Source organism: Equus caballus, chromosome 1, assembly GCF_041296265.1.
Source record: "Equus caballus isolate H_3958 breed thoroughbred chromosome 1, TB-T2T, whole genome shotgun sequence".
NCBI lineage: Eukaryota > Metazoa > Chordata > Mammalia > Perissodactyla > Equidae > Equus > Equus caballus.
The window spans coordinates 186656467-186682467 of record NC_091684.1 but is presented as its reverse complement, the minus strand read 5'-3'; the positions used below and the strand labels follow the sequence as shown (position 1 = coordinate 186682467).

Genomic DNA, 26001 nt, shown 5'->3' with positions numbered 1-26001 from the left:
CCTCGCGGCCCCACGGTTTCAAATGGGTGGTCAGGGGTCTCAACCAGAAGTGTGGGCGCTTAAAACCTCGAGCTAGTTTAGGGTCTCTCGTCGGAGAGAGTTTTGGTTTCCAGGACTAAGAAAAGCAGCTGTCCACCACCTCCCCCTTCCTGCCCACAGCCTCGGCACTCCCCAGCCCCCTCGCCTCCCCTCCGACGCCCTGCCCGTGGCCCCACTCTCTCCTCCCCACACCTTCCCCTCCCCCTCTGTCCCCTAACCAGCGGGTGACCCTCCATCGGGTTCCCCGCCCGCGTCCGGAACAATCTCGGCTCCGCGGCGCCTGCCCTCCAGGCCCCCACCCCCTTCTGGAGACCACACCAAGAAGTCTGGTGTGCGGATGAGTGGAAACCTCCCGTGAATTTGACCCCGGAACATACAGATATTAGTTCACTGGGTCAAGACGACGATCCAAACCCTAAACTGAAGGGAATTTTAAAACTGTCTTAAAATACAATCTTTCTTTGAAGAAATAAAGGAGACCAAACAAAGCCAGCCAACTGCTGCTGTTTCCCTGATGAATTTTCCTAAGAAAAAAAGAGATTCCATCTCTGCGCAGATACCACCATCTAACGAACTTTCTAGTAGGCTGAAACTCAATCTAATAATAGTTACGTGTTTAATGCTGATTTCCATTTTTATTTCAAAAGGGGATAATTTATGAACCTCCTCAAGTTGGTGCCTCTTAGGCAGGCGCTGTGTCTTTAGACGTACTTGGGAAGCATTTTTGCCTCTGGGAAGGTCTCAGAACCAATAGATGGGGGAGAGGCGGATGGAGGAGTTTCTGCGCAGCTCCCACCGGCTTGCTCAATTTTCTGCAAAGCTCGCCCAAAAAGCCCTGGTGTTCTCCTTAACAGACGTCACACACACACACACACACACACACACAGCTGTAAACTCTCTAGATTTTTTTCCTCTCTAGAACCCATTCTATGGATGAGCAAGACTGGGCCTGAGGCACTAATCCACCCTGAGGAGGACAGGGCAGCCCTCCCACAGGGAGCCTCCAGGCTCCCTATTTCTGCAAACCAGGAGGACAAAACTCCTACAACTGACGGGAGGTGAGAGTAAGGCTGGGACCAGTAGGACCCATCTGCTAGGGTGAAGGGGAGCTAGTGGCCCCCTTGAGGACAGGGCCCCAGCCTAGGTTTAGCTGGGTAGACAGAGGGAGTGCACAGGAATGTGCCTCAGAGCAGCAGCGAGCCAGAGCAGGCTCCCAGGGCAGAAAGTTCCAGCCACTTGACAGCTCCATAGAGATACGGTGACTCCAAGACCATTTCAAGGAGTGGTGGATGTTCTGTGCTGATCCCTTTCCATCCTCCTGGACCTCCCTGGGGACCAAGGATATGCAGGCTCAAGATTGCTGGCCCGAGTCTTCAGGAGCAATCTGAGTCAGGGAGAAGAAACCTCAGCCTGCCTTCCTCAGGGAGCCCTCTCCTTGTCTCCCGAGGGAGACATGGGAGATCCTCATGAGCACCCAAAACCACCTGCAGGCACATCCTATTCTTGTATTTCTAGCCTGCTGTAGCTTTATTGTCTACTTTTCATTGGTTTCCTCATTCTCTTTTTCTGTTTCTTCATTTCAATGCCTGTGTTTTACTTGTTTTCTTGTCCAATTCCAGCCTCATAGCTGCAGTCTTACTTTGCAGGCAATTCGGTATCATTTTCCTAATGTCAGTACTAAAAGGAAAAGCAGATAAAGTGCGTGCGCTAAGCCATAAAGAATGAGAGCTAGTAAGGCCCATATGAGAAGCCAGTTGGGGGTAAGAAGACCAGAGAACCGCCAAGGTCAGCCTATCAGAGGACTAGGGAGAAAAATGACCGAAGCAAAGAGAAGCAGCAGCACAGAGAAATTCAATTAACACCAGTAGATGGGAAGAAAGGAATACAGCCCCCACTTAAGGCACAGGCCTGGCCTGGACAAGCATAGAACCGAATGAGGAGGAAGCAGATGTGCGTGTGGTGGTGTCTCTGAGCTGAGAAGCTAACCTATGAATCCCTTCCTTGCCTCCTGCCAGACCTTAAGAATGGGCACTTTCTGCCAGAGCACATTAAGGGGCCAGGGAGCTGAGGGGCCAGGGATGGAGTTTGCTTCCTGAACTCCAGCCACCTCCTCCCACCTGGCCAGCTCTGGGCTCTACCTTGGGGAGAAACAAATTCAGGGGGACCTAGGGGGCAGAGGGCGAAGTCACTAGGAGAAGAAATAGTGGCTTCTGGAAACTTCGGTGGAAACAGACAAAAATCCTTTCTTTCGCACAAGTGCCCCACCCCTCCTCCAAGCAATTGGAGAAGGGACTTTAGAAAGAGGGGAGCCTCTTGGTCTTTCCCGACCCTGGTTGTTGGACAGCGCCCCCTTTCGTCCCTGCCAGCACGACCTCGAGAGAAGTGCCACGTGGAAGGAGCCCGAGCTGCCTGGGAAAATGGCAGGGCGATTGTACTGGGACTTGGAGCCGAGCCCGCCACCTTCGGGTCCCCAGTCGTTTCCCAAAGTGGAAGGCGGGTCCCAAGAGGGCGGCAGATTCCTGGCGACCCACAGGACGCATCCTCGGGCGGGCGCGCAGCGGGCGGGGCCGCGTCTCTGTCGCGCTCCCTCCCTCCCCCGGGCCGCCCACCCCACCCCGCCCCGCCCCGCCCGCGGCGCAGCCCCGGAGCCCGTGACTGCGGCGGAGACCCGGGCTTGCCCGGCCGCCGGGGACTCTGCACCGCGCGGAGGGGAAGGGAATTCCGCCATACAATTTTCCAGGACGGTCATTTCCAGCCCCCCCCCAAGCCAGCCCAGCCCGCCTGCGGGTTTCTCCGAGGGGCCGGGACGCCCGGGGCCCTTCCTTTCTGAAGGGGCTCGCCCACAGTGATGCGTTGTAGCTGCAACGCATTAACCCTTTTAACACCCCAGCATGACACTGTGTCCGTGAGGACCTCATTGGGTCAGTGACCGCAGAAGCGCCTGTTTGAGATGCTTCCCGGCCTGTGATGCCCAGGCCTTCCTCCCCACCGGCCGGGGGCCCGCTGGCGGGGTCGGGGAGGGGGACCCAGGCCCGGCGCCGGCTCGGCGGCACCGGAGGGCGGCCGCCCAGACTTCCCGCCGTCGGCGCCCACCGCTCGGCCCCCGCGGCGGCCAGAGGCAGCCGGCTCCCGAGTCCCACCCGGCCGCGGCCCTGCCGTCGGTGCTTTTCCCGGCAGGTCAGCTGGCGGGTCCCGACGCCCGGGTCCCCCCTCTTCGCCCCGCGCGCTCGCCCGCCCTCCCCCGTTAGTATTCCTCGATAATTTCGGAGGCAAAGATTCCCAACTTTGGGGGGAATTTGTTTCATCTCTCCTAGATTCAGAAACGGAGTCTTCCACAGTCTTAATGCGTGTGTTTATTTTTTTCTAGCATTCAAACGAATGCGAAGCCACGGATCGAATCCCATCCCTCATTTGGGGTTAGCTTCTCCCGATATTTCACACGGAAAACAAAACTGGGTCCCTCTTATTTGTACTTGTCCTTAACCTTTGCAGCAACTGCTGTAGATGCGGCTCTGTCCATTCTCTAATAGATTTTACCAGGGGCTGGTGACAGAGAACTGATTTCTTTTCTATTAGGGTTTAGCACATCTTTGTTGAAGGCCTGTAGAATGACCAGGGATTAGATTTGCATCTCTTAGACGCCCTGTGTGGTCTTTGTGCGAAGCTTGTAACTGTTAAAAATGACTTGTTAGGAAGCGTGTGGGCTCTCATCGCTCTCCTTTTGACAGAACGATTGTGAAATTCAGATTGGCCCTGTAGGATTTAGCCCGCAGATTCCACCTGAACCCTAAGCAATTAGACCCTAATCTCACCGCAATCATATTTGAGTTAGGATTTGTTGCACTTTGTTAACTTCAATTAAAAGCGGTGGAAAAAATTTTTTTCCAGCTTTTAAAGTGAAATCTCCAGGCGTAAAACCTCAGGACTTCTCTGAACCGGTTTTGGTGGTGACGGGGATTTCTCCTCCGCGCGGTTTCCTCCCGCCTGCCCCTCCCCCATTTCAAGGGCTCTTTTTTCTTCCCCCGGCGCTCGCTCCTGCCCGGAGCATCTTCTCAGGGGTGGAATTCAGGTCCACCCGGGAAGAACCGCGTCCAGATGACTCCCAGCTTCGAGGGGCGCCCAAGTTCCTGGGCGTCCCCAAGGCGCGGACAGGGCGCCTGCGTCCCGCTGGGGCGCGGAGCCTCCGCACCCTGTCGGGCCGGCCGGGCGGGGCCGCAGCTCCGGGCCATGCGCGTGGGCGCCGCTCGGGCATCTCGCTTCCCGCGGCGGCGGGGACGCTCCCGAGCGAGCGCAGGGCGGCGGCTGCAGAGGCGGCGAGCCGCGCACACCGCTGCGGCCTGGCCCAGGCCTGGCTCCGGCCGCGCGGCCTGCTGCGCGCACAGCGGCGCCGGGGTTGGGGGTCTCGCGTCCGCCGCGCGCGCCTCTGCGCCTGGACCCGCCTGGACCCGGCGATGCTGCGGGCCCGGGGCTCTCCGGCCTCCTCCCGCCAGGCCCCGGCGCCCAGGCCGGCGGCATCTCAGCGGTTCCCAGGGCGTTTAACCCCGACGCGGTTCCCAAGGGTCGCCTGCGGTGACTGTCAGGGCAGGTCACCTTAGTAGTATTTCTTGACCTGTGGTGAGTTTCTCGCCTTCATTTATTTATCTGGTGCCACTTTGTCTCTTTCATTTCCTCAGCACATCTCATTTGGGAGACACATGACGATGACTCTGGGTTATCGTGTTTTCCATTTCGACTCATGACCACTTCTTTGCTCCTAGTGAGTTTGATTCTGTTCCCTAAATCACTGCTTCAGCTCATTTGTCGCGCCAGCCAGCAGAGGATGTAAGCAAGAGGAATCTTCTGGCATGGATGACCTCCCTGCGTTTATTTGAGGGGGAAGGGTGGAAACGCCACTTCTTAAACTTCCCGATAAACTTTTTAATAGCAAGCGCCCTCATTGTCACTTGCCTCGGACAAAAATTTTTTAAAACGTTCTTTATTGTTGATTCCGTAGGAATGAAGGAAAGCCAGCCTCCAACCTGGCTCTGCCTTTGTAACGAGAACATTATAAACGAGGAGCAAGTACTTTGCTGACGCTGAGTTCTATACAAACGTGAGCAAGGCTAGCCGGTTGAAGCAAGCCGTGGGCTCCTCCAATGTTTTCTGAGGTGGAGTCTGTTTTAACCAGGCTCATCTCTTTGGATAATTCTTATAGCTCATTATCTTTAACTTTATTAAGAATTCTTGAGGGTTCAAGGGAATAAAGGAGAGATGTTTTGCCATTGGGTGGCGGGAGGTGGAATGTGGCCTCGAGGGTGAGGAGGAGGGGGGAGCCAGACTGTGATGATCTCTTTGAGATCCACCAGGCGAAGTCTTGATCTATCGATTTCGGATCCTGCTTTAAACCAATCCTGCGTGCAGTTTAGTGCAGTTTTCCATCTGTGAATAGGAGCTGTATCAAAATCCTAGTGTGACCATGACAATTGGGTAATCACACACAAGGCATCTTTGCTAATGGAGAGATTCTGTAAATATGTTTCTAGTGAATACACAGATAACAGTCGCAGTGGAAGGGTCAGGTGCCACAAATCATAGATTGCTCTGCCAAGGGTTGCCAGCCATCTCAGGCTTGGAAGGACATTAACTGCCTTTGCATTCTCAGAATACTCTCCTCGGTTCGTGATTTCACTTACTTGACCCTACTTCTGTTATTAAAAAGCTGGCAGGCACAATCAAGGGCAAGCAGGTTGGCTACCTACCCTTCTGGCAGCCCTCCAATATTCCCATTTAGCTGCCAGGAGACACAGAGAGGAGTGAATCAGTCATGTAATCCAGCAGTAGCATCTAGAAGGTACCAGGAAAACTTCAGCGGCAGCAGGCGGGTCCGCCAATCAGCCCCGTTTCTGGACTCCGCACTACATATGTGTAATAAATCACTCGGGGGGAATTCACTCGTCAGGAGGGCAGGGAGGACAATGGTAAGAAGTCACTTGGGTGCAGGAGCTCTCAAGCAGTTTCCTTGGAAAGTAAGTTGTAAGCGCATTACTTGATAGTCCCAGTTTTGAAAAACCCACAAATAGAAATAAGATTCTCATTACGAATAGGGAGAAAAAAATCAGGCAGCGTGTCCCTTATCAGATAGTAGTAGGGGAAGAAAATCGAGAGCTTTTGATGAAATTCGTCAATAGAACAAACTTCTGGCTTTCCACATTTGCTTTGAAAGAGAAATTATTGCTAACTTGATAAGATTTAGGCACTCCACTTTCAGAGAAATGTGAAATTGAAATTATATAAAATAGTTTTTTCCTACCTTGAATTGAAACAAGGAGGCATTTGGCAGACAAGGACACTGTAAAAGCTGAATACGTCTCTCTCTAATGTTAGTGTTCTTTCCTCGAGGATGGAAAGTCTAGGAATATAAAATAAAAGACTTGCAAGGGTGAAACAAGACTTCCTATGCCTTTGTTGGCAGGATAGGCCCTTTGCTCATACTTTTACATTAGAAGCGGCTTTGGGTTCCAGGACGAACCATCATGGCTGATGGTAAAGCCATAACTTTGACTGGTAGTTACCGTGAAAGGTAGAGCAACCTCATCAATGACATCTTCTCCAGGAGACTTGCTCATGCGAGAGGTCTCATAGCACTTCTTGAACAGAAAAGAAAAGTATAGTTCACTGAAGTATGAGTGTTCAGGAAGGCTAGCAAAGTATATTTTAGAAGAAATCATATTTTCCAATATGTCAGGAGGTCTCTAGATGTGAGATATGAAAAAACTAATTTAATTTTTTTTCAAAATTAGACTATCATTATATTAGCATATGCTTAAAGAATGGAGATAGGCATTACTCATCTACATTACCAAAGGGGAAAAATATTTAAAAACCAGATGACAGATTTGTGCCTTACTAATTTAAACAATACTGAATGATGACAATCTCCCAAGTTCACTGAAGCAGGAATGGGAGAGAATCTCTATAAAAGCAAATTAAAAAAAGATGTCATTGTACAAATATACCTAACCCCCCAGTTTGCTAGCTTAGAATGCAAATCATTACTTGCTTTTGCTACTGAGAGTCATTTAATGTAATGGATTCATTTTAAACCCACAAGAAAACCGAAGCCTATGTCTTTTTATAAGTTTTTGAAGAAGTTTCAAATGGCCCCACTGAAGTTGGAGACATAAATATATTTTTTCTTCTTCTTAAACTATAAAGTTGGAATTTATGCTGATGACCATTTTCCATCCTAATAACACTTCCTGCCAGAAAAGTTTTTCTTTCAAGAGAAGAGATAGAAAGTGGACAGACAGAAATTCCCAGCCTACATGATTTGACAGTGGTCACATTTCACATTCTTAAATTTAGAGCTGTAAATGACCATATTCTTTTTTTCTTGTAAATCTGCTGTTAGGCAGTAAGTACTGTGTCTAGTTCCTGGCACATAATAGCTGTTCAGTAAGTTTGCTGAATGAATGAATTTATGAAACACTTTCATTATTTCCCTTGCTGTACTCTTTTCTTATATGTAAAAATGTAAAGATAAAGGAGTATTATTAACATTCTTTTTTTTAAATGTGAGCAAAACCTTGTTAATTCTTGGTGGATTTGACTCAAAATGACATAAAAGAGGCCCTATTCTATGCTAGTTAGTAAGAGAGGAATCTCTTACTCACATTTCCCTACCTATTTAAATGAAAATTGTTTGAGGTAATGCTGTAATGTTTAAAACAAACAAACCCCCCAAAGCTTAGCTGTAACACAAAATGAGCCCTAAAAATTAATAAATTGGAAAATCCTTAGAGTTAATCTCTTTTCACATTCCAGACTTACACTTTCTATGGCACCCCACCATTCAAGACCTTTAAAATTCTAAAGGGTAGCCATCTTCTGAAGTGGTGAGGGGATCAGAAGGTCACAAATCCTATCATCCTTTAAGGGGTTGGGGTGGGAACTGGCCAGTGTGGTCTCATCTAACAGAATTTAAACCTAATTTTGATTGTTAAAGATAATGCCACATAGGGCTGCTCCATGGAAGGTGGTCCACTGGCCAAGAGGAATCCATTATGCAGGAAAGATGGCTACTATTACTGTGTTCCAAACTTTTATTCCTTAGTGAGCACCCCTCACATTTGAGTAGGGTCCATAGCTTTGGGGCACAATGGAACCAATGGAGTGGAGTCAGGGGGGAATGAAAAGATTGGATCTAGCTTCAGAATTGGGATGCCTGGTGCCTTATGTTGGCCCAAACAGCTACTAGATCCTCTCTTCATTGATTTGGGGCCTGGCTCAAGATTATGTACACGTTAAGTGAAGAATATACTGGCAAATTCTTTTCTATTTTGAATGTGAAGCCTTTTATCAAGGAGTATGAGGATATTATTTCAAGTGGAAAATGTGTACTTCTGCACCAAGGACGTCCCTGGCTTCAGCTAGGCAGGTTCCTAGAAGACATTTGTATCTAGGTAGCATTTGCTCAGCAAGGTAGGGAAGACAGGAAGCAGTCAAACAGCAACAGAACCCCAAACAAGCTACATCTTAAATCTGAATTCCATTTTTTTAAGACTAAAAACCCTCTTTTAAAGCACTCCCTTGGCATGAAGATATTGATATCACTTCCTGTTTATACCCAAATATGCATTTATAGTCTTAGTGGGTTACAGGTAATCCTTCAACTTGTGTCCCTAGTAAGAAATGGAGTCCTAAAATGACCTATGTCTAGACAATGTTTAGAACAATGGCAACCCACTGTTCACCCAAGAGTTCTCTTCATTCACATGTAGGTGGGAGCTGGTATTTCATCACCAACTTTATGCCAAAGTCAACTCACTATAGTGAGAGAGAGATTATAAAATTGTGCTTAGAAAAAATAGTTGATAGAATCCAAAAATAGAGATTGATACAAATGTCCTGCAGTCAGTGTACATCCAGTTTAGACATTGTACAGAAGAACAAGGGGACATCATCCTAAGATGTGAAGATTTTGTGATAAGAAAAAAATATGGTGGTCTATTTATTGATTTACGTTTTCAGTCAGTAAACTGTCACTGAGTGCTTACTCCAGGCAAAGTACTAGGCATGGAGAAAAAGATATGCCTCTGACCTCAAAGACAATACTTTGGGGAGACAGGCATGTAAATAGACAATTCGTGTTCAGTGCAATGAGTGGAGAAATGTGAGGTTTGTGCAGAAGGCACTGGGATCCCAGGGGAAGAAGCATCTATGTTTGGCAAGAGGGGAAAAGGTAATGCTTGAGCTCCCTCTTGAAGGAGGAGCAGAGTTTTATGAGGCATTCCAGGTGGAGGAAACAGCATGTGCAAAGGCCCAGAGGCAATGAAAAGTGTATCATGTTCAGGGTGTCATACCTAGTTTGTATTGACGGCGTAGAAATTGTGAATAGAGTGTTGGGAGTAGAACTGATTGGGTGGGTCAGGCTAAACATTTTGAAGACCCTTGAATGTCAGACTAAAAGTGTAGATTTATCTTGTAGCAGATGGAAAGCCATTGAAAATAATCAAACATAATCAGATGTGCATTTTAGAAAGACCATGCAGTCAGCAGACTGGAGGATGGATTGGAAGTGGGGACAAATTAGGGACAATGAGACTATGTGGTAGTTGTTTTTACCTGCCTGCTTGATGTAAGAGTGATGAAAAGAACTGCCTTTCATTAAATAGATACAAATTCTCAAACCCTGGCAAGAATGAAGAGATCTTCCAAAGAGGCATCTTTTTAAGGAAAATGACTGTTCCCACTGAGTAAGATTGCTGGTTAATTTTGTATGCCCTGCTCATACCTTTTAGGGTCAAGGGGTTGTTGCTTATTGTTTTACTTAACTGTATGATTGACATCCACCTGAGCTAACATTTCTGTTTCTGTATCGAAAGACCATGTAGTGTAGAAGGAGTGCTACCAGGAGTCAAGAGACTTTCCTCTAGTTGAGCTTAAAGTCTTAGTCTTTCTAAGACCTTGGAGAAGTCACTTTACCTCTTTAGGCTTCAGTTTCTTCAGGTGTAAAGTGAGGGGCACAGTGTAAACTATTTGTAATGCCACTTTATTTATATTGTTCTAAGATTTGTGACTTTGCACTTGTTAATCTCTCCCAATGTTTATTTCTTACCTCATTTTAATGATTTTTCACCATTTTAAGAGGGATAGAAATATTTAGAAGATAATCTCAGGATATGTTATTTAGGGCAAAATTCTGTTTTTATTGCATGACACAACACATTTAGCCTTCCTCCTGGAAACAGCAGGATGTTGGCAGCTGCTTTGAAACTGTGGCCTTTTTGCTCAAGAGTTGCATTTTGTCCCCATATGAACAAAAAGATGACTATTTAATCACTTTCAATGTCTACTAGGCTAAATTAATAATTTAGCTCTAATTTTTAGGTTATGAGTTTTCCTGTCCAAAATGGTGGTTTCTCAGGTCAGAAAATTGTACGTTCTCAGAAAGCAAGTGTGTGGATAAAATTGTGGCCCTGAAAATTACGGAAAGTGTACTGCTGCTAATAAAACTCTCCTGATTTTAAATTCCGAATTTCCCTGGAAACTTTCTGTTATTTAATGTTCTTTTTTTTTTTTCACTTAAGGGCCTGTTTACATTGGTAATATATCTTCTAGAGCTCTGGGAGTCCACGGGTTTGTACCTACAAAACAGCACAGCACTGTTACTGTGCTTCAGAGACATGCAGGGGTCCCAGGGCAAATCAAAATGTTTTTAAATGTATGACATGTGTGAAGTTGATGAAAATTCATGGCTTCTCTCACCAGGGCTGCTTGAGCTTAAATCATCAGAGAAAGGTGAGTGCAAAGAATTTTATTTAATACTTTTAATTCCGGAATCCTTCCCATCCCTTGCTCACGGTCCCATGTTTTCGCTCTGTTCTATTTAGCAGCCTGATTACAAAAATAAAAAATTAGCAGCATGCTCTAAATTGCTTTTCAGAATTTTCTGCTTAACCCATCGCTAAGATGTGTAACTTTTAAAGAGGAATTGAAATGTGGTTTGAGAATGTAATCACGTACTATAGAACACGCAAAATCCATGTGAAAGAGCACACGAGCGCCGTTAATTTAACTGATTATACTTTATGCTTTAGAAATATTTTCAAATTTATCTTTCAAAATTGGAAAGAAAATATTGCAGGGAATTTTGAAGAGATTAAAAAAGCCAAAATGCTGTGGATATTGAGATCAGCTGTTTTTAAGTAAAAGTCCATTCAAAGCAAAATAAAAGGCATTGTGTAGTGGGTGCCGGCTAAAACTGAGAACACAAGAGCATTGCAGTTAATTAGAACCAATCAACAGGATGCTTTGCAACATTTCTCACATCAGTGTGCCATCTGATCTTCATAATACAAATTTCCCACAGTCTGGATGCCAAGGGGATGAGAAATAAATATTTGAGTCATTAAAATATATGATGTATTTCAATTGCTCTTTTCAATAATTATTTTTAGGTCATTGTTACAAAAATAAGATCTTGAAAATCCCCAAATGTTGTTCTATTTATGTTTTAGGTGGATAATCTTAGTTACACTTTTTTGTTTTAATTTTACATGTGTTTGAACATGAGGAAAAAACTCACAATTTTTGAAAATAAAATTTAGAGCATGAATTTGAGTTGTTATAGGATTTATGTACGGTTATTGTACTTGTGAGAGGTAACTGGGCTTTTTCTGGACTATTGAGCCATGATATTATGAATGATTAATTAGTATATTACAAATAATGAAGTATTACATTATAGCTATTTGCATATTAACAGAATACTGAGCTAAATTAACTAATTAACATCTATATCATACGTCTTAAAAAATATGCCATGCTTAACACTACTGTGTTTCTCCGATTCATTCAATATTTCGTTCTACTCAAAAGTGTTACTTCAGTTTCATTTCTTCTACATCAGGAATTGCTCTATGAGGGCAAAAATAATGCTTTTGTCATATTTTCATGAAGTTCACAGTCTGTTCATTATAAACAACAGTCATTTTCCTCTTCTTTCCCCCTGCCTCCTTCTTTTTTTGTTTTTGGGTTTTTTTGTGATGTGTGTGATGGCTTCTTTGTTGTGTTGTCCTCTCACATTAAAGGTAGTGCTCCCTCTGGACCACTGAAGTGCTTCAAAACACACTCGTAAGATGGCTTATTAAAAATAGGTAACTCGAATCAGAAATATATACATCCTGACAATAGTTGTTTTTCTCCCTGATAAAATATGATTTGTGAATGTCTCACAGGTGCCCTTTTTAGAGGCAAAAATAGCTGTGAAATTGGTGCTATTAATAAGAAAATAGTCTTCCAAACGAGTCGAGGGTGCATCCTCCTGTATTTATGAGGTACACCTTGCTGTCGGCAGTAATTTACCCTCAGGCTGCAGCCGTCTCTTGCTAAAAGGAAACAAGCTTTAGCAGAAAACAGTTACAGTCCCTTCTGACTGTTTTCGTTTGTTTGGTTTGGTTTGTATGTCTCCTCCTTTTACATCACACAAGATGTTTTTTTTCTCTTTCCACTCCCTAAAAAGCTTTTGTCAAATATTTTCTTTCTTGAGCATTCATTATATATTTCTGTAGAAAGAAAAAAATAATCGTTTCCAAGAACTATCTTCTCTCTAGCACTAAACTTTTTTTTTTGTGCCCTTCTTTGCACAGATTTGGTAACTTGATTGCAGGAGTCAGTCTCTTAGCTAGATTTTAGGAAATTTACTCTTCTTTAGGAAATTTACTCGTTCTGCTGCTTTACAGAAACAAACAGCAGCTTTGATGATAAATACTCATCTTACAAATACAGACAAAGCCTGTGTTAAGATGTAAATATTTTCTCTGATTAAAGAGCCTATTAAATGTATAGTAATATTTGTGTTTAAATTTTAAAATCTGATATATTTGCATGTCAATATTGGAGCATTAGCTACGAATGTTCCCTGCTCTAATAAAAAGTGGTTTTAATAAATAACAGCCTGAAATTGGCTTTGCTGCATTTAGTTTAGTTTATAGGAATTGGAATAATAATGCTCTAAGATGCATATTAAAGTAACTGCGTCTCTCTGACATCATTGTTTCCTAAAGCAAACAATTTCGATAGAAAAGTCATTTGATAAAAATAATTGATTCAGGCGAAATAGGACTCACATTCTTCTGCCAGATAATGATTCAGCAGCTACTCTAAGCTCAGTGGTACTTCATTAGATGCAATTCTCATTCATCTGAAAGTCTTAAGAAAAAAGCCACTTTCTTCATTTTTAAAAATTATTTTTAAAGAAGTACACAAATACAGGATAATGGAGTTAAATTTCTAACAGAATTTACTTGCTGTTATTCAGTTCTTTAAAAATTTTCTTAGGGAGCAGGAATGTCATATATTTAGTTTCAGGACAAAGGCACCTTTTAAAATGGAGAGCTTAAAGAAAATCTATAAAGAAGTTTGTTTAATAGAAAGTAAGCTAACTAAGCTTTTGGTTGTAAAAATTATCTAGATTACAAAGTTAGAAAATAGCTAATATTTAATGAACTTTGGAACTAGTATAAGGATAGTTTTTAGTAAAGAACATCTTTAAAACAAATGAAAGCAATTATGAGCAACTTCTGGAATTCACTTTGGTAACATGTCCAGGGGGTACATTGTTTTACTGTTTTTCTATGGTTTCCTATAGATCGAGCTGATTTAACTTGGGAGTTAAAAAAAACTTATGTAACTTCACAACGTTTCCAGGTAGCATTTTTATGCAGGACTAGTGCTATGCAGTTAAAAACTTAGAGTCATACCTTAATTAACTCATTATGCAGCTATGGATTATTCTTATTACTATTATTATTTTGCTTGAAAAATAACCAAGCTATACAGGTCAGGAATTAAAACAATTCAGGTTTCTAGCAATGTTATAAAGTGTTCTTTTAATAGTTTAGCAATTAATTAAAAGCCTCTTGTATGTGATTCATTAATATTCATTTTTGTATTTTGAGACGTATATATTTAAAATTTTCAGATCATTAAATGCTTTTAGCTGCATATTGTGTTAAGGCAAAAAAATGTGTTGTAAACTGGTTGAGTTCATTTTAAAAAGTGTTCACATTTATGTTGCTTTTAAATAGATGGAAATTAAGTTGCTAAATTTGATGCTAGGTCATTGTTATTCTGCTAAAGTTGCAAACATTTTGTTAAAATGTTTTATTTGGTAATGAAAACAATTTCATAGATATTAATAAATCTTTCCTTTCTTCACTACTTTCTATCAATTTTTAATTTCTTTAAAAATATAAGTATATTGTTTACTTTTAAAGGGATGAGTAAATATATTTAGAATTCAAATTCATTCTAATGAAAGAGAGTTCAAAATCTTCAACAGGATAGTGAACTATTTACTTGGCTTCAATTTGTCTGTCTTGTACAGGATTTGACAGAACCAACGAGTGAAAACTAACCCAAACCAGAAATCAGCTGAGAGGATAGTCAAGAAGGAAAAAGGAGGAGGAGTTGTAGGAAACGATATTTTCCCATCAGTGGATAGGTATGCATACATTAAAGGCGTAAGGCAGCAGGGGGAGAAACAAAAGCTGTATACTGAGGAGTTTTCTAGTCTGAATTAAACAAATGGAAAAAAAATGAAATCATTCTGCTTAAACTTGTTCACTAATAAAAGGAGAACCTCTTTTGTTAAATATGCTTGGTGTGATTATCAAGCAAAATTTTTTTCTCCCAGACATCTATGAATAAAACATGCGTTTGAGCATTGGGTAAACAAACAATAAATGGATGAGTTCAGTTGCAACATAATAACATTTTATTTAGAAAACATATATAATCATATTTGTATTGGCAATCCAAATTTAATGACTTCTTTCAGTAAAATTAAAGTGCCTCACAAATAGCATTTTATGCATACGGATTGCTTATGCTTTGCCCATTTTTTCTATTTTTTCAAAGAAACAGATTTTTAAGGTCTCTGCTGAGCTGTACGTAAACCAGATTAAGAAGGATTTCTCAGAAAAAAATTTTCTTTCGAGTCATCTTAATTTCAGGTTACAAATGTTGTAAAATTAAATTTAAAAGTACATTTCTGGGCCAGAGGGAGGAAATATGCTCAAGCCTAGTGTAGCTTGGGCTGATCTGAACAGGCTCTGCGTGTAGCTGAACCACAGCCTTCGGCTTATTAGCCATTCCATTAACACCACGTCTTCTGTAAACTGTGAATGAGAAGAAACCATTTACAATAAGGAAAGCAAACAACAGAATGAATTTCCTCTGTTGGTGTTTTATAAGACTGTTAAACAGAAAATGGAGGGAAGAACTCTCTTTAGACGATATCACTTAATTAAGTAAAGCATCCTAATCAGAGTCCCCTCCAATTGTAATGACTGTAGGGAGTCAAGTACATTTCTGTCTATATTGGAGTATCTAACTGCAATGATTTATTGATATTTATTTTAGAAGTACAACACAAAAGCAATAAAACAGAAGGAGCAGGGAGAGAGGGAACATGCCATCGCTTACAACAAAATTCCTGATTTTCTGGTGGGAGGTTTTCCTTTCTAAAATCAGAGCACACGTTTTGATGAGAATCCTTCCCTGCGTTCCTTTCCCACATTTGACTTTTCCAAATATGCGTTGTGACGTTTCTTTGTCCATTGGGTGAATCATTGATTCACTTTCTTCACTGCAAGAATCACCACAAATGAGTGGATGGGCACCTGCTGTTTTCTGCAATGACATTACTGGATTGCATTCTACACTGATTTTATTCTTAGAATACTGCTGCTCTGTATGGGAGAGAGATTTGAGGAAGGAGAGTAAATATACTGTATAGGCAGACAGACATTGGCTGCCCTCCAAGCTGCACACAGCATAAAACTGTTTATCTGCCACGTTTCACAAATCTCAAAAACACGTGAATAATCAGGCAAGCAACTGGATAAGTGATTCACACTGGGGAATCTAACCAATATCCTGATGAGAGGGTACTATGATGCTAAGACATTGGGGCAAATAGACTTGTATTGTAGAAACTGCACATAATAAAGTTGATTAGTGGTTCAAAGAAGAAAATATTCTATTCCAAAATGAATTTGAAGAGATATCCCAAGCCTGTGGACTTTGGATGGGTATTTATGTGTAAGTTTTCTGGAGAATTGAGTTCAAAAATATACTTTCAGCCTTACCATCCCAATAATAGGGACTGATGTGCGTTTGGAACTCCTGTTAATTGACAAGATAATTTATTTCTGGATACCTGGATCTAAATATTGGAGGCTAATGCCTTAAATCCTCCAAATGCACCAACACATATATTTGAAATTAAATTGCCAAACATGCTTGGAACCTGTTGACTTTGTGGAAGCAAACTTTTCTTAGAAAGCTACATTCGCTTTATAATTGAAGATGAATTGCTTGGTAATACATGAATTAGGCAAGCACAGGTATAATTATTGCTGTGTTACTGCTCTCGTTATTTTTTACTTAATTTCTGTTTCCTCCTCTTTTGCTGATCTTTTAACTCCTCTTTTCCTTGTTTCAGTGTTATTGTGCGTTAGCATTTAGTCACAAAATGGAAGTTCTCAAAGGTTTGGGGGCTAACCTCAAGTGTATGTTTTGGTTCTGAAGATCTCCTAAGATTGCTTATGAATTTCAGGCATGGATTACTTCCACAAACGAGACCTGGTTATAATCACAGCAAGATGAACGATCTGTTTGCTTGGTCTATCTGTCTGTTAGCTTCTAGTATAGACCTGCTGTCTCACTACCAAGAAAATGTAGGTTTCTCTACATTTGTAAATATGAAGTACTATTCCAGAGAGAAGAGGAATCGTACAAGGCATTTAATTAATGTTGTACACCCCACAATTTTATTTTTTCTGCGTTGCTGAGAGAAAGGCAAAGTGTTCAAACTTTTTGACACTGGAAAACTTTGTTAAATTAGTAACCAAGGACAACATCATCTTAGCAACAGGAATTCTTGGAAAAGGTAGGTGACTTGGAAATTAAGTTCCAAATGAAATTTTGCTACGTTCCAGCTTCTTAATTAAAGCCTTGCCTCCAGAGCGCCTGTTTGAGTCTACTGCCAATTGTATCGACCACAATTTTTTTCTTGCCTTGAGATTTTCTCATCTTCTTGCTTCTTGTCTCAGGTTCTCTTTCTTCAGGATCAGGCACAGAGACTGATTGAATGGCTCCAATTATCAGGATTTGAAAACCTAATATCAGAATCTACCATTTTGTGCAAGTCTGCCATGAGCAGTCTCTTCTTTAGCAAGAGGACTCCTGTATGATACAGGAGCACCTTCTCTTTTTAACTTCTCCCTGATCTTGTAAAATATGGTAGAAAATCTTTCATAATTTTAAAGTCTAGTTCATGGGAAATCTTGCTGCAAACACAATATAGAAACTAAAACGCATCTCCTAAAAGATGTGTGCAGGTAAGTGTCGGGTGGTAGTTTGTGGGTGGGCAAGAGTGAAATTAAAATTATTGCCAACCTCAGCAAAAGTCTTAGGGCTCAACACAGTGATTTTTGTAACCACAGGAAGTTTTACTAAGCTTTCTGCATGAGTTGGATTTTGAGCCTATGTCCATAAAGCTGCGGTTGGTTCTCTGAACCTCCAGGAAGGACAACCATAGCTCTTCACTCAGCCTTGAGGAACTTTTTTGGAGGATTTTTGAAGCGATGGTTATTCTGAGTCAAAAATGATCACTAAACCCTATATAAATTGCACACCTTAGGAACCTAAGAAATAATAGATTGGCTATGAGTGCACGTTTTAATTATAAAGGCAAAACAGATAGGATATAAGGTAAAAAAAAGTTCTTTTCCTCTTGCCTCCTTAATCCTATTCCCCAGTGGTAATCGTTAATAATAGTTTCCCATATATTTTAACATTTTTAATTCACATGAAAGCATATCTTCTTTTAAAAACTCAATTAAAATCATACAATAGATTTACCGTTCTGAACTTGCTTTTATTCACTTAGCAATGTGTTTTGGCTGTCGATCCATGCCCAGCACATGGATCCACCTCATTCTTACAGCAGCTGTGCAGGGTATCAAATAACATGCTATTATGAATATATCATCCCATACTGATGAGTATTTTGGGATTTTTAGACTTTTTGCTGTTTCAAATAGTACTTCAGAAGACATGCGTATTTTCGTGTACTTTTATAAGTGTATTGTAGAATTCATTACTTGAAGTGAAACTGCTGTATAAAAACATTTACAATTTTCAGATGATATTGCCACATTATGGATACAACCAAAGAGATTGTACCTACTTACCTTTCACTAACACTTTGAGAAGCAGGGATTTCTGACACAGGCTGAGACGAGTTCTGTGTGTGGCACATTTGCCTGCCACTCCATCTCTTCACACTTGGTTAAACATAGTTCGGGGGCAGCTGGGATGGTCAGTGATGACTTAGTGAAGAGAGAGAATCCTCCTGTGGCTTGTGTGCTAGGGTGGCAGCAATGGCTGGGGAGGAGACAGCCCTGGGATAGTGAGGGAAAGAGCTGGGAAGTACAGCTGCCATCAGTTTAGGACCAGGTCTGAGTTTTCGTCAAAGCTTGCTAGCAGCCTTCCTGACAAATGCGGGGTGGGGGCTGCCGAGCAGAATCGGGAGCCATTCACACAGCCTATCATGAAAATGAAGATGAAGGTGAATTAGAATCATGTGAGAGACACACACACACACACATTTACGCAGTCTCCCTCTCTGCTTAGATTCTAATGCAGGTGTGCATTACTTTTACTCCCTGTCTTGGGCTGTGCTTCTAAGGAAGTGCTATTCTCAGTGACTCAGTGGCTGAGCTTCATCAGGCAAGAGTCCTCCAGGCTTCCTCTCCATTTTTACCGTTCAGCTTCTCTGTGTGCAATTAACCCAGGAAATTTACATGATGTGGTCCTGGATTTGAAGAATCCTCCTCATCTTTGAAACTTCCGCTCCTTCGTTATTCAATATTTTCACCTGGCTTGGCATGTTTTAGTCCCATCTTCTTCCTTACTCAGCCCTGGTGGTCTAGTGATTAATAGTCAGCATTCTCACCATCACAGCCCAGGTTTGTTTCTCCATCAGGGAACCACACCACCTGTCTGTCAGTTGTCATACTGTGGTGGCTGCATGTTGCTGTGATGCTGAAAGCTGTGCCACCGGTATTTCACATACCAGCAGGGTCACTCATGGTGGGCAGGTTGCAACAGAGCTTCCAGACTAAATCAGACCAGGAGGAAGGACCTGGCCACCCACTTCTGAAAAAATTGGCCATGAAAACCCTACGAATAGCAGCAGAACGTTGTCTGATAGAGAACTGGAAGGCTAGAGGATGGTGCAAAAAGACTGGGCAGGGATCCACTCTGCTATGCACAGCATCACTAGGAGTCAGAATCGGCTGGACTTAACAACAACCTTCATCCTCAAATAGAAACTTGGAAGTGCCTCTTAGTCTACACCCTAGTGTAGCCTTCTAAGTTGAGGAGTTATTTTAATGTTCTCAAGGTTATAGTTACACTAAGAACATTAGTTTGTATTCAGTATTAACATGCTCGATATTGTGGTAGAGGCTGTGGATGCAAAGATGAATGAAACACAGTTCATGACTTCCAGAAGCCCATAAAATAGCGAGGAGACAGACAGCACTAACTACAATACAAGCCACTCTTTGAAAAGTGTTAAAACAGAAGTGTTTAATCAAAATTCTGTGAAGTTCCTCTTCTGGGAATGTATCCTAACTGAACATACAGATATACCCACAGCTATACCTGTGCATGTACAAAAGGACATGCAGACCAGTTGTCACTGCGGCGTTGTTTGCGATGGTGAGAGTTAAGGAACATCCTGAGCGTCTGTCGACAAGGACACTCTATATAGTTCAATAAATGCTGCGTACTGATATGAAGTGATCTCCAGGATGTACTTTATATGAAAAATGCAAGCTACAGAACACGTATAGCATATGTTGCCTTTTGTATAAGAAATGTAGGAAAATAAGGAGAGGAATTAACATTTGCTTGTGTACTCATAAAAACATTGGAAGACCCCACGGGAAACCAACTCGAGTGCTAACTGATAGGAGGCATCAGGGATTATCGGTGTGGATGGGAAAAGGGGGTGAAACAGCTTTTCAGTGTATACCTCTTTATGTCATTTTAATTCCTGAAACATGTGAACGTTTTATCTATTCAAAAAGTTATATTAAATAAATTTACATTATAAAATAAAATTCTCCCCCTCAAGGCTCTGCATTCTCTGGGGTATTTGGAGGTGCTTGGCTACATTTATTTGGGATAAAGAACATTACATAGGCCTGGAGAAGGAGATTCAAAACAGGAGAAAGAAGCCTTCTTAAAAATCCGGAAGCACTGGATTTTTCTGAGCACTTTCTTAGACCCACTATCTCGTGGAAATGATTTTGAGCAGAGCTGGGAGGACTCCTGTTCTCTACCAAGTTCTCAGAGGTGGAATTTCTCATACACAGGACATATGGAAGACAAGGAATGATGTCACGAGTCAATTTCATTCTTTAAACTTCCCACAGGCAAGGCTGTTCAGAGGGGCCGCCCCAGGTTTCTTGTGATGGCTTTGTAGGAAAAGCATGATTTGCCCATATCTTGGGTTGACCCGATTAAGTCATGAAATTGAGCAATGGGAAAATTTTTCTTCTTTAACCGTTAAATAGAGATCTTATGCTGAGTTATACATAAGAGAAATAAGCTGCCTTGACACAGAGATGCTACTTATCTCTGACAAGGATGTGTTCCATGAATTTCCCAGAACACCACATTAAGGTGATTTTGGGGAAAGCAGTGGGATAGAATTAGATCTTGAGAATTCTCTGGTCACTTCTGTGAACTGAGATTACGAGGTTATGAAAGAAGGAGGTAGAGAATAAATGGCTCATGAGAAAAAATATTGATGATGATTTCATGATTATAAAAGACCATGTTGGAAGATTGTTGAATGGGACGTAATCATCACACAAACCTCACAGGGACAGAAAAGGTTGCTGGGGGGTGGGGGGGATTGCACTTGTCTGTACCTTTCTGCACCGAATCTCTTCACTCTTGCTACTGCTACCAGCCCTGCCTTTCAGCTCTCTTCAGCCGGTCTTGCATGTAAGAGCTCACCCAAGTTGTTGGCCCTGGTTCCCTGGGGAGTGGCAAGTGGCTGGAAACACAGAGGTGGGTGAGCGTGAAGGCAGCTGCTCACTACCTTCCTGTCACCAGTTTCTCTAAGTCCCCCCCCCCAATCCCCCCTTATCATTTAGTCTCTCAGGGGGTCTCAAATCAGTCCTATGGAGAAGGATCTGAAAAATCCTAGTGATTTAGAAACTAGAGCTCCAGAAGTGATAAAGTAACCATACAGCTTATCTAGCCTAAACCTACCATCACTTTCTTTTTGGAAGTTCTAGTGAGTCATGATTTTTATGCGATTCCCATACAAATGGGAACATGTTAGACGAGCTGTTGCCGGCAATCAGGGCCACTTGTTACATAACATCAGTAAGAGGGACGCAGGTGAGAAACAACTCTGATTATAGGTATTTAGCCCAAATGTACATCAGTTGTAACTCCTTAAATGTGTTTCTTTTAGCAGCTAATTGAAATACTTTATCAGTGAAGGTCTTGACACAACAGTTATACAAACATCCATGTAAGAACATGGGGAAATCAAATAAGACTTATAATATACACCTTAACAAAACGATGGCTTAATTTGCACTCCCTTTGTAATTTTAACTAAATATTGTGGTGAGTAGTTCTTACTTTAACTCCTAAGTCTATGGGCATTTATTACACACAATATGAAAATACTTCAGGAGGCCTATGATTAACGCCGTGGTGCTCAGGCACAGTTTACAGAGACTTTCAATCAAAGACAAAAGGCCCAAGCGGATGATGAAACACAGGAGAAAGATGTACGTGCACAACCTAGGACTTACTTCAGACGTGCTTGTATCAGCTCAGCCCTAGCTCTTGGTTTATCAGGAATGTCCCCAAACAAGCATTCTCTCTGCGCCTGGGCCAAGGCTGTCCTGTGGATTAGCCCCTAAAGTAGGGTGGCCAGATAAATACAGGATGCCCAGTTAAATTTAATTTCACAAAGAATGATTTTTAGTATAAATATGTCCCAAATGTTGCATGTGACATACTTATGCCAACTTATGCCCCTGGTCTTATGTGCTTACTCTGAGGCAAGATGCCGCGCAGGTTTGAAACCCCAGATCCAGAATTTCAATCTAGCTCAATAGTCCGGATCTCTTTTTGGATACAGCCTCACCTGCTGTTGCTTAGGCTTCATCCTAACAGAGCATTTTGTTCACTGCATATTTTCAAAGAACTTTTTAAACAATAGTGATTGGAGAGAGACATTAGCTGCCTCGCCACCAATTGTAATATAGAGAAAATTCTAAAATTTATTTTCTTCCCTCCACCCTCCCAGTTTTGATTTTTCGAAGGCATGTCCTTAAGCTTTGGTGCTTAGACTGTAAAGGGCGGACAGACACAGAATGAGATGGGAGGGCTCCTCCTTTCAGACTAGGCTTGTACCCCTGGGGTAGTCTCTTGGGGTTGTGGTAAAAGTAGCTGCTCAAAGGTTTAATTTAAAATTTTCTAAGTCAGGCCAAATGTCACCACTACTAAAAGCCAGTAACAAAGGAAATGGAAGAGCAGTATGGTAGAATAAAGAATAAAAAATGTAGAGCTGGCAGATACGGGAATGAGGCCTTGAACCAGCTACGAGATCATAGGCAAGTCATTCAGCCTCCATGAACCTCAGTTTCCTCCTCAATAAAATGGGAATAGTAGGGCAACTATGGGAGAGATGCTGTGTGTAGAGATGACTTGTGAACTTCGTGTCTGATCTAGATGTTTGCAGTGGTGACGATGATGATGATGAAGACGAGAGCCAAGATGTAAAGAGACATTATAGGAAGGCAGTTATTGAAGAGAGATTTTAATTCAGACCCTAAAATTTTTACTGCCTACTTGGTTCACAAGAATTATGTCCATAAGAGTATGGTTCTTAAATCGGTTGGGAAAAGAAAAAAATGCCGAAAACTGATCTAATTCTGTATACTTTTAGAAAAATCTTACTAAAAGGTTTTGTGACTAAAAATGAAATGTTTAGAGTAGAATATTTTATTTGTTTAGGATCATATTGAAAAATGGATAACAGAGAGGCAGAGTGAGAAACATTTCGATTAAAGCCTTTTTCTTTTATTTTGGGTTAATACTCATTCAACAACCAGCCTATTTATTTTGTAAAAGCCTCAGATACGTTATTATTATTATTACTATTGTTATTATTATGTAACGTAACAATTTGGAGTTTTCAATTCACAGCAAGGCTTCCATGAGGTGTCGAGTGTATCCATTTGCTCAGTGATAAAGCAGAGGGAGCAAACGAAGAGATAGGACCAGAGGTCCTTGGGTCCCCTGTCAGCACTTCCATCCAGTCCTCAAGGAGAAAGGTGAAGGCTGCGGGAGGACTGAGCCTCAGGGCACTGGGTGCCAACTCTGATTGAAGAGTATTTATCCTTGTTTAATTTTGGTTCATTTTTTACTATACAACCAATATATGTATATGTCATAGAAAACTAGAGAGTGTGGATAAGCAAAAAGGAGAACATAACTGTCACCCCTAACACTACCTTCAGAACTTTGGAATGCTCACAGGGTATCGACTGGGTCGCTCTGTGTCCCCATGCATGCCGGGAGTGCTCTGAGGGATCCGAGTTCACCCCACTCTGTCCTAACCGCCCCCCCCCCCCCCCCCCCCCCGCCAGGGGCCCATTACGGTGTTCTGCATCGAGGTCTTCCTCAACAGATGCATCCCAACCCAGGTGTTAAACTGGCCTGTGAGGAGAATTCCACTAATATAACTCCTGTAGTGATAGGACAGGATAGAAATTAAACCACTAGGTTATAAAATTGCACTTCTCATACCTTCTTTATTTCCCTTCACAGAACTCCCTAAAGTTCTGAACAAAATACAAAACCTTCCCAGAGAAATTCAGAATATAACTTAGTGCTAAAAGTCTTTGTCATCAAGGGTTCACCGAATTCTGAGCACCGTCTCTTTTTTTTCTCAAAGATTGGCACCTGGGTTAACAACTGTTGCCAATCTTCCTTGTTTTTTTCTTTTTTTTTTTTTTAAGGCTTGGCACCTGGGCTAACAACTGTTGTCAATCTTTTTTTTTTTTCCTGCTTTATCTCCCCAACCCCCCCCCCCCCGTACACAGTTGTATATCTTAGCTGCATGTCCTTCTAGTTGTGGGATGTGGGACACCGCCTCTACGTGGCCTGACAAGCAGCGCCATGTCTGTGCCCAGGATCCGAACCCTGGGCCGCCGCAGCGGAGCGCAAACTTAACCACTCGGCCACGGAGCCGGCCCCTGAGAGCCATCTCTTAAAGGCCTCAGATTGCTTTTCTTTCACTTCTGATTTCCACACTTGCTCGTGAGGGCGAGGGAGACGGAGTTCCAGCTCTAGGCTCACAGTGCCAACCACCTTTAGAATTCAGAATCATGTGACCCTGCCTGAGGGACTGAGGGGAGGGGAGGCCGGTGGGACCAGCCCACAGTTACAAACCTTAGTTGTTGGAGCAGAGTGGTTACTCCAAGAACGTCAGGGTCAGTCACATTTGCCCCAGGCCCAGATTTCCAGGGACTCAGTCCTGAGTCCTGGAAGAGAGAGAAGACTGTGAATAAAAACCAGAAGACCCGGGGCTGGTCCCGTGGCCGAGTGGTTAAGGTCGCGCGCTCCGCTGCAGGCGGCCCAGTGTTTCGTTGGTTCGAATCCTGGGCGCGGACATGGCACTGCTCATCAGACCACGCTGAGGCAGCGTCCCACATGCCACAACTAGAAGAACCCACAACGAAGAATATACAACTATGTACCGGGGGCTTTGGGGAGAAAAAGGAAAAAATAAAATCTTTAAAAAAAAACCAAAAAACCAGAAGACCCATCCACACCCAGGAGATCCATCTTCACCCAAGCCCCGTAAGACTTCAAAGAGCAGGCCAATATTGCTTTGGTAACATCTGATGCAGGGAGTAATTGGAAGGAGACATTCCCTTCCACTGTGTCCCAGACCACTGAGCAGTGTGGCCGTCTTTACTCTGGGGTTTTGGTGGCAGCATCCAGTGTAACCTGCCCAGGAGCAGGATGGGTGGCCTGGAGCCCGTGCAGAAGGCAGTGGTTCCCAGATCGGCACAGGCACGGTGGAGCCTGAGGTGCAGCCGGACTAGCAGGGAGACTGCAGATTCTAGTTCACAGTCGATATAGTGGTACCTGCAGGATGCAATGGTACCCAGCGGAGCAAAAGAGCATAGAAATGGCATTTCCGCAAGAACTACAACCAAACATGTGTGAGACCCAACCCGAGATGTGTCTCTGTGTGTAGGACAAACTCTAGAGCAGGCTCCATTTCAGACTTCTCACCCAAGTCTTCCTCCCCAAAGTCAGTCCTGAAAGTTGTCATTAAAGTGATAGGATGATGGTCCTTCCCTGGGAGTGACTACGCTCCTCCTGGACTCAAAGCCTTGCTCTCGTTCCTGTCATACTTGGACAGGATTTAGGCATCTCCACCTCCCACCCCAGAATTTCTGGGCTAATTGTACTATTTCACCTCATAGGGTTGTTAGGAGGATTAAATGATGTAGTACTTGGAAAGGGCTTAGAACTGTGCCGGGCACATAGTTAGCCCTTCTCAGCATCAACTGCAGGGTGAGTGCTGTCAAATTCGCCTCCCAAACAGGCCCCAGTTTCTGCTTAGTGTGTCTTGAGAGAAACGTAGGCTTGAATTATGACTCACCATTTACTAGCTATGTTTCCTTGGACAAATTAATTAACTTCTTGGTAATGTGAATTAGTCCCACAGATATGGAGCACACTGTGTGCCAGACGTTGTGGAAGGTGCTGCAGACCCGAGGACGAACAGCTGGAACGCGGCCCCCGCCTGCAAAGCCTGGTGGAGGCCAGGCAAGAATAATCCAGAGCTGT

General features: G+C 42.8%; 1 long non-coding RNA gene across 1 annotated transcript in view; it reads left to right on the top strand.

The window, feature by feature from the left end:
- Positions 1 to 26001, top strand: part of LOC138918844 (uncharacterized) — a 30518-nt gene extending 4517 nt beyond the window's left edge. The window contains exons 2-4 of the long non-coding RNA XR_011428678.1: positions 10789 to 10818; positions 14408 to 14524; positions 25872 to 26001. This is a non-coding gene — a long non-coding RNA (uncharacterized lncRNA). The remainder of the gene's footprint in view (positions 1 to 10788; positions 10819 to 14407; positions 14525 to 25871) is intronic.